Raw genomic sequence first — 17,822 nt, forward strand, 5'->3', positions numbered from 1 at the left:
TGGACGTTTGAGAAGTACAAGTGAACCCACAAAGATAAAGTACACAGTCCAGTGGCCAGCAGGTGACAAGTACTCTCTGAAGGTGGTTTTGGAAATGGCAAAAGACTAATATTAATTAAGAGCAGATTATATGCTAGGTGTTGTATACCCACTATCTTACTGAATGCCTATCACTCCACTGTAACATTACTACCCCCATTATATAGAAGCATAAACTGAGGCCCAGAGACATTAAATAACAAACTAAATTTGCTAATGTGGGTAAGGGGTGATGATTGAAATGCTCCATCTAGCTCCAGAAAAATATTTTTTTCTACTCAGTAACACAGCCTGTAGACTGAATGGTGGGCTCACAGGGGTGGATCTACTAAGGCATCGCCCACCCACCTTTGATTGAAGCCCAGTGAAGGGGGGTCCGGTCATTCCAGTCGACATCCTTGTAGTTTGGGTCACAAAGACCTTTCTTCAAAATCCTCTTTACTAAATTGTAGTCCCGCAGAGCCACAGCTTGGTGGAGCTTTGTCAGGTTTGATATTTTGGTCAATTCCATGACAGAAACTGTGGGAGAGACACGTCATTTAGGAAATTCGATTACAGTCCTTAATTCCTAGCAAGTGCTCCACAGAGTTTTGTGTTGTGGATTTTCTTTCCTGCCTCATGCATTTGCGGCTAGGATTGCCTGGTGTGTGGTCTCTGCTGAATGTGGACTTGGATCTTAGCTACTGTGGTTACTGCATGCCAGTCCCCTACCCCCAAAACTACTGATGGCTCCCACTGCACACTGAATTATGTCTACACTCATGGACTGGCCTCAAACCACCTTCCAGCACTATTTCCCACTCCCACTTCAAAATTCTAGTAGTGTTACCTAAAGTTATTTATATAATTCTGTGTCTTTCTCATCTGTAGAATGGGTATAAACATCTAGGATTATGAGACAATGAGAATCCATGTGAAAGGTATGTACTGGGCCCAGAGCTCTATGGAAATTAAATACTATTGCACACCAGGTGGGGAGGGGGCAACACACAAACAGACAAATAACATAGCTAAAAACTGGTATTAATATTATGCCTTAAAACAGTAGTTCTCACGTTGTAGTCTAAGATGCTTAGAAATTCCTTAGACTTCTTCAGGGAATCTATGAAATGAAAAACTATTTCATTATAATATTAAGATGTTCTTGGCCTTGTTCCCCTTGATGACAATTTTCCTGATGGTTCCAAAGAGAAGGCAGAGAAAACTTTCCTTCATAGAAAGTTAGGCTGTGACAGCAAACTGGACTGTAATCAAGCTGTTCACCACACCCTCCAAGAAAAAAAAAAGGCCAGTTTCATAGGAACATTCTTAACGAATCAATAAAAATTATGTTTATTAGATCCTACCATTAATCATGTGATTCAATAAATGCAATTTTAAGATATTGTGTAATGAAGTATGTCAACATTTGGAAAATGTTCTTCACCCCCTGGACCAATATTTTTCATACAACAAGTGGAGGATGTTGCAAAATCAGACATGAGTAAAGAGATCCATTCAAGATGGAAAAGACTTTAATAAATCAGAGTAAGGAAACTGCCTGGATATCACTTCAACTCCACATCGAAACTAAAATGTAGGGCACTACTATCTGTCTAGTTTGGGTGTAGTATCAAAGGAGAAAATCCACAATTATGTGGAAATCTATAAAATACTTCTCTCTTTCTAACTTTATATCTGTTGGAAGCCAGATTTCTTTATACACTTCCAACAGAACAAAGTGAATGTAGAAACTGACCCAAGAATCCAGATGTCTTCTTATTAAGCCAGTGATTTTAAAAGGTTAAAAAAAAAAAGGTAAACCAAGCTCACTCTTTTTACATTTTTTGTTATTCTGGAAAATATAATTTTTTTCATGAAGATATTACTTATGTTATTATGTAATAGATTTATTGCAGCTTTTGTAAATGAATTAACATTTTAAGATATTCTTAGTTTTAACTTCTAAAAGCATACATATTGATAGATATAATCCACATACATGAATGCTTTCTGGGGTTCCCAATCATTTTTAAGAGTGTAAAGAAGTTCTGAGACTAAAAAAATAATAAGTTTGAGAACTGGTGATATAAAACAGATATGGAGCTGAAATGGACAACAAGAGTGCAGAGAGGGCCACAGGAGTTGTGGCCATTGAAGATACCTCTGATCTCAAGTTTGAGATGGGACTGGAGTTCACCCTACAAATTGTGACTAGCAGCAGCAGCAGCACCACCAAAGATTTATAAGAAGTGCAAATTCTTGGACTCAATCTCAGACCTACTGAAGCTCTAGGGTGGAGCCCAGCCAAAGTTGTTGTAAGCCCTCCAGGTATATCTGATTCACATTGGAAAGTGAGAATAGCCCTATAGCCTGAGAGACAGAGAAGTAGCATAATAAAAATGCAATGGTATGTGAATTATAGTCAAGTTGGCAAGTGACCGTAGAGGATCCCAACCTAAGCACAGCACATTGGTGGCCAGGATTGCTTATACTGAAGTGTAAGCAGCTCCAACAATAATGTCCCTCAGTCTTGAGGGTTGGCAACCTTTTTCTGTAAAAATCCAGACAGCAATATTTTTATACCAAGAGACAAAATCAAGACTACTAGTGGGAACTTAAAAGCAAGTTAAATAACAAGAGTAAAAATCCATGTCCTACCCTTTCCTATTTGCCTGCAATAGTTGTTCCATCGTCTTTGTTCCCAGTAACCCTCAGCTGGAGACATTCACAGGGCAGAGAGGATGGGCCTCAGCAGAAAGGCATTGTCAGTGGGATGCTCAGTTTCATTCTCTGCCTTATTGCTACTCAGATTCCAGTGAGCTCTCTCTCCTCCTGGAGAGGTTGGCAATCCCACGTTGGTAGCTGGCTGGAGAAAAAGCAGCTCAGAGTCACCAACTCTCTTATTAAGATTCCATTGTGGTCCCAGCAGCTGCCAACAGCAAATTCCTCCATGCTGGAACAACTTGCACTTTGGAGTATGTGCCTTTGGCCCTCCATGTGCCGTGCCTGTGTTTGAAATCCTTTACCAACATCACCAGTGGGCCCTGAGCAGTGAATAGGCACAGCTACAAGTGGCAGAGGCAAGTGCTAGGAGCAAAATAGGCATCAGGGATAAAGGGAGAAGCATGCACTTGCTCTTGGGGCCTCACAGCACTCGCCCATGGAGGCCTGACACCTTAGGTGGTAGCCACAGGCCTACAAAATAGGTATGAGCCAGATCCAACTTTTAGACCTGAGTTTAGCAGCCTCTAGTCTATACAAATTATTTAGTAATCTTGTTTAATTGCAGATTCTGACACAGTGGATCTGGGATGGGGTCTGAGAGTCTGCATTCATAACAAGCCCCCATAGCAGTTCTAGTTCATCTTTGAGTAGCCATATCTCTCTGGCTGAAAAGTAGGAGATAGATTAGCAGGGAACACGATTGGAGACCTGAGAGGGAAGCAAGGAGACAGCAGTTGGTCTCCACTGAGAAGCTCCATAGAATTGTCAGTAGATTCTTAAAAACAAAGATGCCTCTACCTCAGCCCAAAGTGAATCAGAATCTCTAAGTGTGCAAAACAAGGGTTAGGTGTTATAGGATATAGGTGCTCAACACATGTCTTGCCGGGTAACAGAGAAGATGGCACAAACTGCATTTTAGTTTTTAAATTTGCTTTACTAGAAAACACTGGATTTGATTAATAGTAAAAATGGTAAACAAAAACACTAGTATTTCTAATCTGCAAGTGTCACTAAAAGCAAAACCATTTCTCAATCAGTGTCTAGGAGCCTTTTCATTTGCCTTCCATACAAGCTTTTGAGCAATTTTAGACTAAACCTACCCTGTTTGTTCCACATTCAAGTTGATACTGAAGTGATTGCACAACTTCCTATGAATGTGTTGTAATTCAAGTAGAAATTTTCATTGTGCAGCAAAATGTTTTTTCCAGAGAAATTGAAAAGCTGATCCTAGAAGATTCTATGGAAGTGCAAGGAACCCAGAACAATCAAAATAATCTTGAGAAAGAATGAAGTTGGAAGACTCATACTGCTTGACTTCAGTTAACACTCCAGGGCCAAGCAATGGGAAAAGAAAACTCTTTTGATAAATGGTGCTGAGACAATGAGATATTCACATACAAAGAAATAAAGTTGCTTCTCCACCTCCCAAATATTTATTACTCTAAATTTCCTTTGAAAGTTTTGCAATTTGAGCCTTACATTTAGGCCCAAGACCCATTTTGAGTTTATATAGGGTAGACTTGTCAAAAAATAAGCATATATGTCAGAATTTATTTTTAGACTCTCAGTTCTACTCTAGTGCTCTAGATTTCTATTCTTGTGCTAGTACCACCATAATCTTGGTTATTTTAGCTCTATAGTAAGTTTTGAAATTAGAAAGTATAAATTTTCCAGGGCTGGGGTTGTGGCTCAATGGTTGAGCATTCATCTAGCATGTGTGAGGCACTAGGTTCAATCCTCAGCACCATATAAGTAAGTGAATAAAAAAATAAAGGTCCATCAACATCTAAAAAAAATTTTAAAAAAAGAAAGTATAAATTGGGGTATATATCCACAATAATGAAAACATTCAAATAAAAATTTATACATAAATGTTCATAGAATCATTATTCAATGGCAGATGAAAAATGGAAACATCCCAAATACCCAGCAACAGATGAATGGATAAATAAAATGTGGAATATCCACATAATGAAATATTATTTTATAATGAAAAGGAAGGAAGTACTGAGACGTGATTCATGGATGAATCTTGAAACATGCCAAGTGAACAAAGCCAGTCATAGAAGATTGGATACTTCCATTTATGTGAAATGCCCAGAATAGGCAAATCTATAGAGACAAAATGTAGATTATTAGTTGCCTAGGGCTGGGACCTGGGTGGGTAGAGGAAAGACTGCTGGTAAGCACAGGACTTCTTTTTGGAGTGATGAAATACTTTAAAATTAGATTGTGGTGGGTAATGGTTTCACAACTCTAAAATATTCTAAAACCACTGAATAGTACATTTTAGATGGATTCAATTTTTAGGTATGTGAATTATAGCTAAATAAAGCTATTTGTTAAAAATAAACAACTATTAGAAGTTTTTCTTTAAAGAACAAAAATGCAAACTTTATTTGCAAATTTATGTATATAATTCACTAACTTGTCATTGGCCACTGAAATCTGGCAAACTCTCCGTGACATGAATCCTTATGAATTTGGTTAAGTGCACTTGAATTCCTATCTTTCTGGTAGATGTGTGTCAATTTGCAAAGTAGTTCACCAATACAGAGGCTAATAAGTGAGTGATCTGTATTACTATAGTAAATAAGAGAGGGGTAATGTAAAAATACTTACAGGCTTGTATGAAACCCAGGGAGCTCTTTGCTTGTATGAAACCCAGGGAGCTCTTTGCTTGTATGAAACCCGGGGAGCTCTTTTCAGGAGCTTGAACTGCCTGGAGTATTGTTGTGCTTACACCATGGAAACTGACCCTTCCTTCCTCATGAAAGCTTGCCAATTAAGTTCAGCTTCCCTAGGTATCTGGTGGAGTGGGATTGCCGCTCTACTTCATATCAAAACTCTTTAGCAATTCTACCTTCTACTTCAGTCCTAATGTGCCGGACCTCACCAGGTTCTTTCAAATAGTATTTGATTATTTTTTAAAAAATTATTTATAAATTAAATTAAAAATTTAAATTAAATATTATTTAAATTAAAAATTATTTAAATATTATTATTTTTTAAAAAACAGTTTTCAATCCACAGGCTGTGAAGAAGGTCAGCTGTTTAGTAGTCACTTAGACACAGGAGATGTCTGACCTCCGTGGTGTGGTGGGGAAAGCATGGGACCCTCTCATTCAGAACTGGCTGTGAGATCTTTGGCAAATTCCTTAACTTTGCAGAGCTTCTTTTTTTTTTTTTCTCATTAATAAAAGTGGAATAATAATCTCATTGATTAACTGGAATAATTTATAAATCATCTGATATAGGGTAGATTCCTAAACAACAATGACAAAAAGAACAAAAACATCTATAGTGCTTTCTCCTTGTCTCTCCTTTCCCCCCCTTGCTGAAAGCAAGTATCTATATTTATGATCTCACTGATCGGAAAAGCCTTCTTCCTTACCCTCTCCCCTCCCCTCCCTTCCATCCTCTCTTCCTTTTCCTCTCTCTTTCCTTTGCTCCATTTGTCTCCCTACCTTTCTTCCCATATATATTTATCAAGTGCCCTTGTATATGCCAAACACTCCACTGGGCCCTGTAGGGAAAAGACACTCAGTGCTCCTGTCTTCTTGGAGCTTCCTTTAGCCTTTGAACACAGACTTGCACTGCAGACTTGCACAGACAACTCTATAGGAAGCTTCTGGGACTTCGACTTAGACTGGGGCTGCATTCTTGGTTCCCCTTGTTCTGAGACTTCCAGCTTCTTAGACCGGGCACTTACTTGTTTCTGGGGCACTTTATCCTGCAGACAGCCATCATGGGATTATCCAGCCTCTGCTAGTATAAATTAATCTGATAAACCCTTTCTTGTAATTATATATTCTGCTTCTCCTGATGCTAATAGAGGAGGTGACATTTCAGCAGAGACCTGGCATAGGTGAAGAATCCAGGCATCTGAGGATCTGGGGAAGGGGGTCCACACAGACAGCAACACAGCTTGGCTTATGTGAGGAATAAACAAGAGGAAGATGCTGCTGGTTTATGAAGTATAGCAAGTAGAAGAAGATGAATTTAGTATAGAAAAGTGCTAAGTTGGTTAGAGTTTTCTGGGATAGGGTGAGGAATTTGGATTTTATTCCAAATACAAAGAGTTGAAAATTGAAAAAAAAAATTGAAAGATTTTTAACAACAAAGATGGTGCAGCTTAAATTTTCTGGAGAGGTTCCTTTAGCTCTATATGGAGAATGGTCTAAATGAGACTGAAAAATGGGACTGAAAGCAAGAGGACCACAGAGCAGGCCACTGCAGAAGCCCAGATAAGAAAGAGTGGTAACCTGGTGGATTGTGGCCATAGGGATGGAGAGAAACGAGTGAAACCAAAGTTATTCAGGAGGGAAAACTGGCAGGAGTTGTCAATGTAGTACACACGAGTGGTGAGGGAACAGAAGGAGTCAAGATGGCCCTTGGAAACTGACAACACTGGTGTTGTAAAAGGGAGTGGGGTGGGGCCAGGTGGGGCCAGTAGAAGAGTAATATAAAATAAGGGTTCTGTTTGATGTATGTTTGAGATCCATGCAAGACATCCAAATATCAAGCAGGAAACCAGAGTTCTGTAACTTTGGGGTTAAAGTTACATATTTGAAAATCACCAGCACATGAGTGATACTTAAAGGTGTAGATAAGATCTAACATAATCTAAGAATATTAGATGAAGAGAGGGGCTCCAAGCCTTGAGGCCTTTCATTCCCTGGGATCTGGTAGCAAAGGAAGAATTAGTAAATATTTCTAGGGAGGAAGGATGGGACCTGGGAGAACATAGTCACACAAAAGGGAGTGGTCAGCCATGTCAGAGGACAGAATTTAAAGGTGTCTTTTACAAGCCATAACTGATGCCTAGGAGAGACTGCATCAGCACCCTTATCACTCAGAGAACTTAGTGTTCCATCTCCCTTTCAAAGCTTTGTAACAGTTACAGAGCAGCCTGATTTCACTGGACAAATACTTGCTGAGTAGCTACTATATGTTGAGTGAAGCAGGGGAACAAGGACTGAGTTCCCTGGTGATAAGGGACAAAGCAACTTGAGATAAGGGATGAAACTGGTGAGAAACTACAGCTGTTGGCATCAGTAAACTGCATGTGTTTGGGGTCCCATTCCCTCTGATACCCTATTATGTGTTTCCTTCCCCTAAAAAAAGGTGTCTGACACCAAATTTCTTGACAAGCCATGAGGGCCAGGGAGTAACACACCCTAAGGTAGGGACTTCCAGAATTTTTCACAAGTCAAAAGTGAGCTACTGGCATTATTTTTTTTAAAGAAGACTTTACCCCAAAAGGTCAAAACATTCTACCATATTTTGAAATGAAAAAAAATTTTTGACCTAAATAATATACAAGGTCATATAAAAATAAGACCAATCATTCTGATATTATAAAAATATTATTTCTATACTCATTGTAAGTATTAGGATCTGCTAATGGGGTCCACAATTATATGGTGGGTGTTTTTAGTGTTTTTAGTGAGACCTTGTGACCAACTAGATGAATGTCAAAAATCTGCACGCTACTGTCCTTGCCTTACTCATGATAGGTCACAGAGGCCACCAGGGGCAATATTGGTCACATCGGCTTAAGCATCAGAACTAAAATTTCTGGCTAAGGTGACATCCATAAAGCCTTTTCTCCATAGAATAAAAGCCATCTCTAGATCAGGAAGGGATTTAGGAAACAATGAGACAAAAACTCATTTTATGTATGAAAATATTAACACCCATCAGCATTAAATTATTTACTTAAAAGTGACACTGAGAATGTTTTAATTCATCACTTACCCCTTTCCCATCCCAGCTAAGCCTCCACATACAGAGAGATGTGCAGTGTCTGCAAGTTCAGGGAACACAGGAGTGTGGGCTGAGTGGCTTTGCCACCCCCTTGCATACTTTTCAGTTGCCATTGACTTATGTTTGGGACAGTAGGATTTCATTCTCTTCTACCTCCTTCAATTCTAAAGATGACAGTAATAAACCCATGTAGGTTTTGTTTTAAGTGCTTTAACACACTTGGTCAATTTTTATTTTGTAGGGTAGGCACCAATATTATCCTGCTTCACAAATAAGAAAACTGAGACATATAGTAATCTATGGACTTGCCTGAGGTTACAGAGCTAATGGTGGACAGCTCAGGTGGTGGGGCTGCTGTGTCGTATCCTTATTTGCTGTGCTACAGTGCCTCCTGAGGGGCAAGTCAAAGCCATATGCAAAAGTGACTGAAGGGAGGTCTTCCTGCCTAGGAAATGATGTAGTTCATTTCAAACCATTGCTTATGAAAGAAGCAACACAATGAGGTGGACAGAATGGTTGGTGTCATTAGAACTGGGAGTGGCAGCAGGGAATAGAGTATTTGTTAATCAGGCATTATCCTAGGTGTTTTCTGGATATTATTTCATCAATCTTAATAACAAGCCTGAAATATAGGTGGTTTGCAAGAAAGGAAACTGAGGCCCAGAGGCCTCAGTGAAGCATACTCAGACAGCTGTCTCTACTTCCTGTGGACAGTTGTAAGAGACAGATCAAACTCATTGCTTGATGGCATTACTGTCAGAGCCCTGATCTCAGGGAGGCTACGAGGTTCCCTGCATCTTGGGTCCAAAAGACAAGAATCAGATTCCATTTGTGGTTACCAGAGCATCTGTACCTTTCTGTCTCTAACCATCTTTTAGGAGATTTTTAAGAAGCCTTCTGGGATGGGGGGACCATCCTTGCATCAGATGGTCACCACTAGGACCATCCTTGCATCAGAATGGAGGAGGTGGCTGCGCTGGTTATAGGATTCTAGCATCTCGACTGAACACCAGCTGTGTACCAATTTGTCAGGAGGCTTATGAAACCTTGTTCAGGGGAGTTCAGATTTCTGGATGGATCATATTTTCTCTAAGGTGACATTTTGCTATCAGAGACCACCTGCCCAGACATTGCTGTGGTTCTCCTCTCAGCCTCTCCTGTGTACTGTGCAGTCTGAATGTGGGCCTGTGTAGCTCTCTCACATTGACTCTTGAATGGGGCTTACAGAAGGACTCTGTATTTCTGTCCTGGCATTTAGTATCCCTTCAACCTAGCCTCCCTCATTCAGAGATTTATCTTTTCTGACTTCTCTTGGGGATAAGGGAATGCTCTAGCTCAACTGCCTTGAGGCAGTTGAATCTCTATGAGGGATAAATCCACAGCAAATATTTTTGAACCTCTGATAATGCATGTGAAAAGGGTCATCTCTCTTTTTACAGAGTTTGTCAACTTAATTGAGAAAATGAGATATTGCACACAAAAAAATGTAATTGAGACTATGTTAAATGCCCTGAGAGGCATTAAATCACTTTAAGACCTAGCAGTTAGGAGAAAGTGGGTGTGCTGGACATTTTCCACATCTTTCTCATCAGATCCACTCTCTTTCATTCTCCATCCTGGAGGCTGACCTGCATGGAGGACAGCATCATGCATGGGCTCTGGCTTCTAACTGGGCTGGACAATTTCCAGCAGGAGATTAGGGTATAGATGAGAAACGGGGTTGGAATATTTACTCCCTTGGCTTTCTTCCTGCCTGGCTTTCAATGGGTTTGCTATGAAGGTCACAGCTCTTGTCAGGCGACCTTCTCCACAGAGTTACCTGTGCCAAGTTCTAGTTACTGCTTTCTGTTTTTGCTCCTTTAAGCCCATGGAAGGTAAGGGCTGTCAGCATTCACCAAAGGCACTACACTATGCCTTGTTGCATTTCCTGAATTCTGCTGTCACCTTTGTCAACAGTCCATTTAGTAAATGTGCGTCAAATAATCCAGTTTGAGCATACTGCCTGCTTCCTACCAGAACTCAGAACCCAAAAGTGGGCATCCTTCTAGCAAAGGGGATGCCATGACATGAAATCCAGAATGACTGAATGTAAACTGAGTTGAATATGAGAGACCTAAAGAAAAGGAACTTCAGGCCACATCCTGCAATGCTACCTCAGGATAGCTGGACTTCATTTCTCCCAGTGTGCTATGGGAAACATTGACAGTTTCTGAAGGGGGAAGTAAAATGATTACAAGGCTGTCACTTTTAGAGAAGTAATTTTGCCACAACATAAATTGTCCTTTGTCCTGGGGCAAAGGACACCTAAGGGTGAAAAGAAAATAGAAGACAAAAGAATGCATATATCCTGATCCAGAAAACCCATTTCTAGATATTTAAAACAAATAAAAAAATAATTAAAAACATGCACAAATACTTTGCTGCAAGTATATTCACTGAAGTATAATTTCAAAATTAAGACTGATAAACAATGCAAGTTTCTTGTGGAAATATTATATTGCCTTTCAAGCTGATACTGTAGATCTGGATATGTTGCTTTGATAAAATATTAGTATTCTATTGCTTAATGAAAATATAACTTCTAAAAATGACCAATAACTTCAGTGTACATGCATGCATTTGTTTATGTGGAGAAAAGCTTCAGAGAACGTACATTAAATTAGTAATAAACACCATTTTCCTAAAATGAGTTTGTATGATATGTATAAACAAAGAAGCGTTTTGTGACTATCAAGGACACAGCCTTGGAAGGCCTCAGTTAGGGTGTAACAGTAGAAACAGGAGGAGCCAATGAATAGCCTTGTGAATGTGGAATCAAGTAACTCAGCAACCAGATAAAGGAGTTGGATGACTGAATCAATGCCACTGAGAGAAGCCTGGGAGTCTTGGACTCAGCACAATGCCTCCTACATCTTGACTAAAGTCAGCAGGGGTGTTTTCAATGACCTGGGTAAGGAAAAATGTCCTGGCGACTGGTTTGGCAAACTAGGTCATGGAGACCAGTGACTAGATGCATACAAACAAGGCAATTATGACATCCACAGCTCAAGAGTCCTTCAGTAAACTAATTTCATAATGTCACTGCTAATGAGGGGTGAAGGCTCAGCCTAGAATTGGATAATGAAATTTGGAATTGTCTAAAATATTGAATAAAAAAATCCTTATCTTTTCTCTACTTTGGAAGCTAAGAGGTATATCTATCCTGGACCTATTGTCCCCTGAACTTCACCTCTGCACTCATGGAACTCAAAGTATATTCTCTGACCATGACATTATACCTCCTCATGCTGTCACTCTGCCTCCAGGGAAGTTCTTCCAACCTACTCAACCCAGCAGTACTTTCAGTTCTTTGCAAATATTCATATATTCATGTACATATTCACATATATAAGGCACTAGTGTCACATCAGGACAGCTGGACTTTATTTCTCCCAGTATACTATGGGAAACATTGGTAGTTTGTCAATGGGGAAGCAAAATGATTACACATCCATCACATTTAGAGAAGTATTTTGCCAAACAGTATTCTACTTTATAGGCATTATCTCTTTTAATCCTTACTACAACCTTAGGATGAAGGTGCTATTATTTGCATCTTAGAGATTAGGAAACTGAGGTGTGTGACTTGACCGAGGCCTTAGAGCTAGGACAGGTAGATTTGGACTCAAGGCCAGGATGTTCCTCTTAATCTAGAAGAGCATCTAGAAGACTATACCGGATTGTTATGCACTTATTTCATGAGGTGGGGCCATGGAGGACCCCCACTTTCTATTTTTACTATTCTGATTTGTTTAGATTTCCAGTAATATGAATTGACATGAGTACATTACATCCTAACTACAAAAACTTATCTTTTAAGTTAACAAACTCCCTCATTTTCTTTGCCTTGGGTCAATCTACTCTCCCAGTTTCTAATCCCAGAAAACTCTCTTCTGTGATCTCATTCCCAGACTGATCAATGTCACCAGGAAAAATGCATCACCACATGATCCAATTCAGGATGAACAAGTGAATTCCAGCCATCATGGCGTAGGTGAGGTTAAGAAAGCTCTGACCTCCTGGAAGGTTCTATTACCATGTTTCAGATTTTTACCCTCCTCATTCTTTTTTTTTCCTCAACTACAGCCAGATTCTCTTTCCTTTCTTTCTCCACACAATGTCTTTAAAAATTGTATCCTCATCTCTACTCCTTTTTTCCGCTTCCTACATTCACTCCCATAGACTAATATGTTAATTTAAAGGCCACCAATGCCCTCCCAATTGCTAAAGCCTTCTCTTCCTTTTCCATCCACCCTATTGAATCAGCAGTGTTGATCCTACTTGCCTTTAAAAGCCCCTTTTCTTTCTTGACATCTAAGAGTGTCTCAAACCCAATTTCCATCCTCACTTTGATCAGAATTGAAAATCTCACTAGCTCTTCTTCCTCCAACTTTGCCTGAATGAGGTGGCCTTAGAGTTTTTCTTTTTCTACAAGCACTTGTTAATCCCACACACTAATAAACAACTTCCAAATAAATAACTTCTTTCTCCACATTGAGCTTCAGACTTGTATGATTAAGGACCTATGAGATGGTTCTGACTAGAGATGTGACTGCTTGGAGCAGGTGGGAATCCCAGGCTGGGGGACACATTCCTATTTTGTTGTGTTTGCCAATTTCTGTGTATGAAGTCTCCAACTACAGATAATTTTAAGCTTTCAGTGTTTTATGGCGTTCAATGTCTCCTCCTAAACTCATGTTAAAATACAATTGCCACTATAACAGTTTTAAGAGATAAGGCCTTTAAGATGTGATTAGACCATGAGGGCTCCACCTCGAGAATGGATTAACGCTGTTATCATGGACTGAGTTCCTGATTTAAAAAAAAAAAGGATGAGATGGGCCTGATTTTTCCCTTTCTGCCTACTGTGTGCTCGCTTGTCCTGCCATGTCATGACACAGTGCAAAGGCTCCTGCCAGATGCCAGTGTCATGATCTTGGACTTCCCAGGTATTAGAACCATAAGCCAAATAAACTCATATTGATTCTAGTTTATCCAGTCTGTGGTATTCTACTATAATAACAGAACACGGACTAAGACACATGGAAGGGTTGGGGTTGTGGCTCAGTGGTAGAATGTTTGCCTGTTACATGTGAGGCACTGGGACTGATCCTCAGCCCCAAATTAAAAAAAAAATAGACATATAAAAAGGGGGTGTTTTGCCATCTACTAAAAATAAAATATTAAAAAATAAAATATTTTAAAAGGCACAATGGGAAGTCACTAAATGCAGACTGAGTGCCCAGGTGACCCTTTTGAGCAGATGGAAGTTGACATCTACCACTGCTTCTGCCTGTGTGTCCGAGGGTAAAAGCTCTCAAACATTGCTTTTACCACATGACAGGAAATTAATTTTACAACAGATACATACATATATATGCAATAAAAATACAAGTTTGTGGATCAACACTTTACCACATGTGATGTACTTTGAAATTTATCATGTTTCATTTCATTGGGGGGTGGGATAATGCCTCAATGAACCACATAGACTTCATAAGCTATTAATGGCCCAAGGCCTACAATTTTAAAAAAACATCATCCTTGGAGCTTTAAAATTCAGTATATGCAGAACTGCGTTTGTTACCTTACTTTGACAACCTGTTCATTTTCCTTGTTTTCTTTCATCAACTAGGGGCTTCATCATCTATCTGATTTCCGCAGCTAGAGATCTCAGGGATATATGGGACTTACTCCCCTTCTTGATCTTTTGTGTCTGTTTTTGCCTGGTTTATACTTTCAATCTCCATTCCAATGCCAGTATTGTGGTTTACATCATTACCTTTCACTTAATAGCCTCCTAATTCATTGCTTTTTTTTCCTCAATTCATCTTTTTTAGTATAAAATTATTTTCTAAAAATAAGAATAATACTACACTTAAAAACTCTGATATGCCTATAAATACTTATATAATTTACTTATATGCCTGTAAGTTTTTTCATTCATTCTGTAAGCATTTATTGGGTGAATGTTAGTGTTAGGCTCTATACTGGATGCAGAGGAATAAAAATGATTCCTGTCCTGGAGATGCTCACTGTCTAAACTCAGCCGCATTGCTTAGAGGACTCTTCTAGTAGCTCCAGCTCACCCTTTCATTCTTACCTTCTTCTCTGCCTCAACCATATACCCAATGCCATCATGGAGACCTGGACATTCCCCAGGTGTGCCATTCACTTTGAGGCCCATGTGCCTTTGATCATGCAGTCCCATTTTCTACAGAAAACTCTCTTTTTCTTCCAGATTAACTCTTACTGATTCTTTTTTTTTAAAATTTTTTATTGTTGGTTGTTCAAAACATTACATAGTTCTTGACATATCATATTTCACACTTTGATTCAAGTGGGTTATGAACTCCCATTTTTACCCCGTATACAGATTGCAGAATCACATCGGTTACACATCCATTGATTTACATATTGCCATACTAGTGTCTGTTGTATTCTGCTGCCTTTCCTATCCTCTACTATCCCCCCTCGCCTCCCCTCCCCTCCCCTCTTCTCTCTCTACCCCCTCTACTGTCATTCATTTCTCCCCCTTGTATTATTTTTCCCTTTCCCCTCACTTCCTCTTGTATGTAATTTTGTATAACCCTGAGGGTCTCCTTGCATTTCCATGCAATTTCCCTTCTCTCTCCCTTTCCCTCCCACCTCTCATCCCTGTTTAATGTTAATCTTCTTCTCATGCTCTTCGTCCCTACTCTGTTCCCAGTTACTCTCCTTATATCAAAGAAGACATTTGGCATTTGCTTTTTAGGGATTGGCTAGCTTCACTTAGCATAATCTGCTCTAATGCCATCCATTTCCCTGCAAATTCTATGATTTTATCATTTTTTAATGCAGAGTAATACTCCATTGTGTATAAATGCCACATTTTTTTTTATCCATTCGTCTATTGAAGGGCATCTAGGTTGGTTCCACAGTCTTGCTATTGTGAATTGTGCTGCTATGAACATCCATGTAGCAGTGTCCCTGTAGCATGCTCTTTTTAGTCTTACTGATTCTTGAAAGCCATTTTCTTAAGTCTTCCTTTTCACAAATTTCTAGTCTTCAAAAGTTTTAAATATTTATTCAATGTCATCATGCATATAGTTCAAATTGTTCAAAAGTACTAAAGTACTAAAAAAGAAAAATGAGTCCCCCACTTTAGCCCACTGTAACCCTCACCCCAACTCCAGTCCCATTCCCCAAACTCTTAATAATTTATGTTTTGGATTTCTGGTGGGTATTTTCCTATTTTCAAAAGATCCTGATATGTCATTATTTCTTGGTGCACCATGGTAGGCCCTTCCTACCCAATTTCTTCTAGGCAAATCAAAGATTTAGCTCACATACATTCTGGCCCCTCTACTCCTGACAGAGATCCCTCTCTATGCCCAGCCCCCAGTGTTCTCTCCTCTGCAAAGTTGCTGCAGTATCTTCTGATTCTCTACTTTCTAAACCGAGCACCTTAGTAACTCAACCTTTTCTCCCTACTCCTACATCCTGCTATCTACTTTTACTTGCACATTTAAAAAAAAAATAATCATTTTTGACTAACATTTTGCCTATAGTCACATTAATCCTTCTTTGGCTTGTTTATAATGTGATTCTAAAGGTTATAAACCAACAAGCAGTGCTGCTATGATTAGACTGCATAAAACCTGTTTCCTGTAGCTGAGCACAGTCTTCTGATTATACTTCCTTCTCTGGGCCATTTGGAGAATATTCTTAGATTTCAGGTTGAAATGGGGTCTCCTGTTTGAGATACTCCTGTAGGTTCAGATCAATCCATCATAAGCTGCATCAGGCCTTTTCTGGATGTTTTCCTCTTGCAGTTCCTGGATTTAATTTTAAATGTATACTTTAAAGTGGAAAAATATAGTCCCAATTTTTTTCTTTGCATTCCATCCCCATGTAATAATCTCAAGGATTTCCATTTACCTCCCCGAAGCTTTCCTACTCCACTCAACGATGAGCTGCTTCCCAGACTTACGCACAACTGCCATCCTGGGTCTTTACTCTTCTGCTCATTCTGGTTGGAGCAGTTTTTTTTATTGGATCCCATGCAATGGATCCCATCCTTGGTTTCCACACCTTTCCTAGGACAATTAACTCACTTCACTGAACACCCACCTTTCTGTATTTACCTAGATAGGGTAGCACTTTGGGTTTTTTAAAATTTCCTTATCCTCCAGACATGAACTTTTGTCTTATTCATTTGTGAAATGGTACCTGACATGCAGTTGGCCCTCAATAAACACTATTTAAATAAAACCCCACTGAATACATTATTGTATTTATATTCAATATATTGAATAAAGCAAAAAGCAACCACTTTTACTTATACTAAATAGTAAGTAAGTATTGCTGTCAGTGGAGATACGGGCAGAAACTAAGAGGTAAGAAGTAGCTCAATAACAAATCAACTTATAAACACAACTCCACTTTTTCTTTACCACATAAAATTTTAAAATAACCCACATCAAATTCACCTTTAATCTGCCTGTGTTGACTTGTCTTTTTGGAATGTGAGGAATATTCTTTACTAATTCCATTTATTAGGATTGTCAGATATGGCAGGAAGCCCAGTTAAATTTGAATTTCAGGTAAACAACAAATAATTTTGTCGAGTATGTTCCAAATATTGCATAAGACATACCAAAAAGTTATTTGTTGTTTATGTGAAATTCAAATTCAACTGACAGTCCTGCATTTCTTGTTTGTTTGTTTGTTGTTTGTTTGCTAAATCTAGGAACACTACACTGGACATCTCCTCAAGTTATTAACCTAACAAATGCCAATCACTCTGGGATTCCCTTCCCGGAAAAGTAATCTGATGATTGAAGGAGATGGTATGTTGCTGGCAGTAAGAGAGGTGAATAAAATATTTCATTATTGTTTTCAGGACCATTCCTCAAAGCCTTGAAAGTCTCCAACTTCTTGGTCTGGTCTTAAGATCAATCAAAGATGGGCCTTAAGAGTTTTCTTTGGTGGGGTATAATGTACTCTTTGAAATTAACATTCTGGGGCAGTTTATCACAGGCGGCTCTAACAGGAAGTACAGTGAAATTGTCACTAGGCTGATACAGTTTTACCTAAATTTTCATTTATTGTTATGTTTAAATAAGTCACTGCTTCTTTGCAGCTATTAATATTAGATTCCACATATTGAGTGAATGTTTCCCATATGCCAGGTTCTGTCCTAAGCATTTCACATGTAGTGGCATTTCATTCTCACAAGGTACTTCTGACTGACTACCTGTGTTTTACAGATGAGAAATCTGAGATGA

The 17,822-nt window shown here is 39.1% G+C and overlaps 1 long non-coding RNA gene across 6 annotated transcripts in view; it reads right to left on the minus strand.

The window, feature by feature from the left end:
* Positions 1-6: 6 nt before the first annotated feature.
* The window catches only part of LOC124100509 (uncharacterized), a 50,615-nt gene continuing 32,799 nt past the window's right edge, over positions 7-17,822 (minus strand). For 4 of the 6 annotated variants that reach the window (XR_006854330.2, XR_009227956.1, XR_006854329.2 and 1 more), the window contains 2 exons: positions 2,680-2,887; positions 7-558 (listed from right to left, as the gene is read on the minus strand). This is a non-coding gene — a long non-coding RNA (uncharacterized LOC124100509). Of the gene's footprint in view, positions 559-2,679; positions 2,888-15,139; positions 16,371-17,822 lie in introns of those variants that run through there. The other 2 variants (XR_009227955.1, XR_006854331.2) reach the window with 2 other exon arrangements.

Source organism: Marmota monax, unplaced genomic scaffold (genome assembly GCF_021218885.2).
Source record: "Marmota monax isolate L192 unplaced genomic scaffold, Marmota_monax_Labrador192_F-V1.1 WCK01_AAM20220418_F8-fsc01587, whole genome shotgun sequence".
In the NCBI taxonomy this organism is placed as follows: Eukaryota; Metazoa; Chordata; class Mammalia; order Rodentia; family Sciuridae; genus Marmota; species Marmota monax.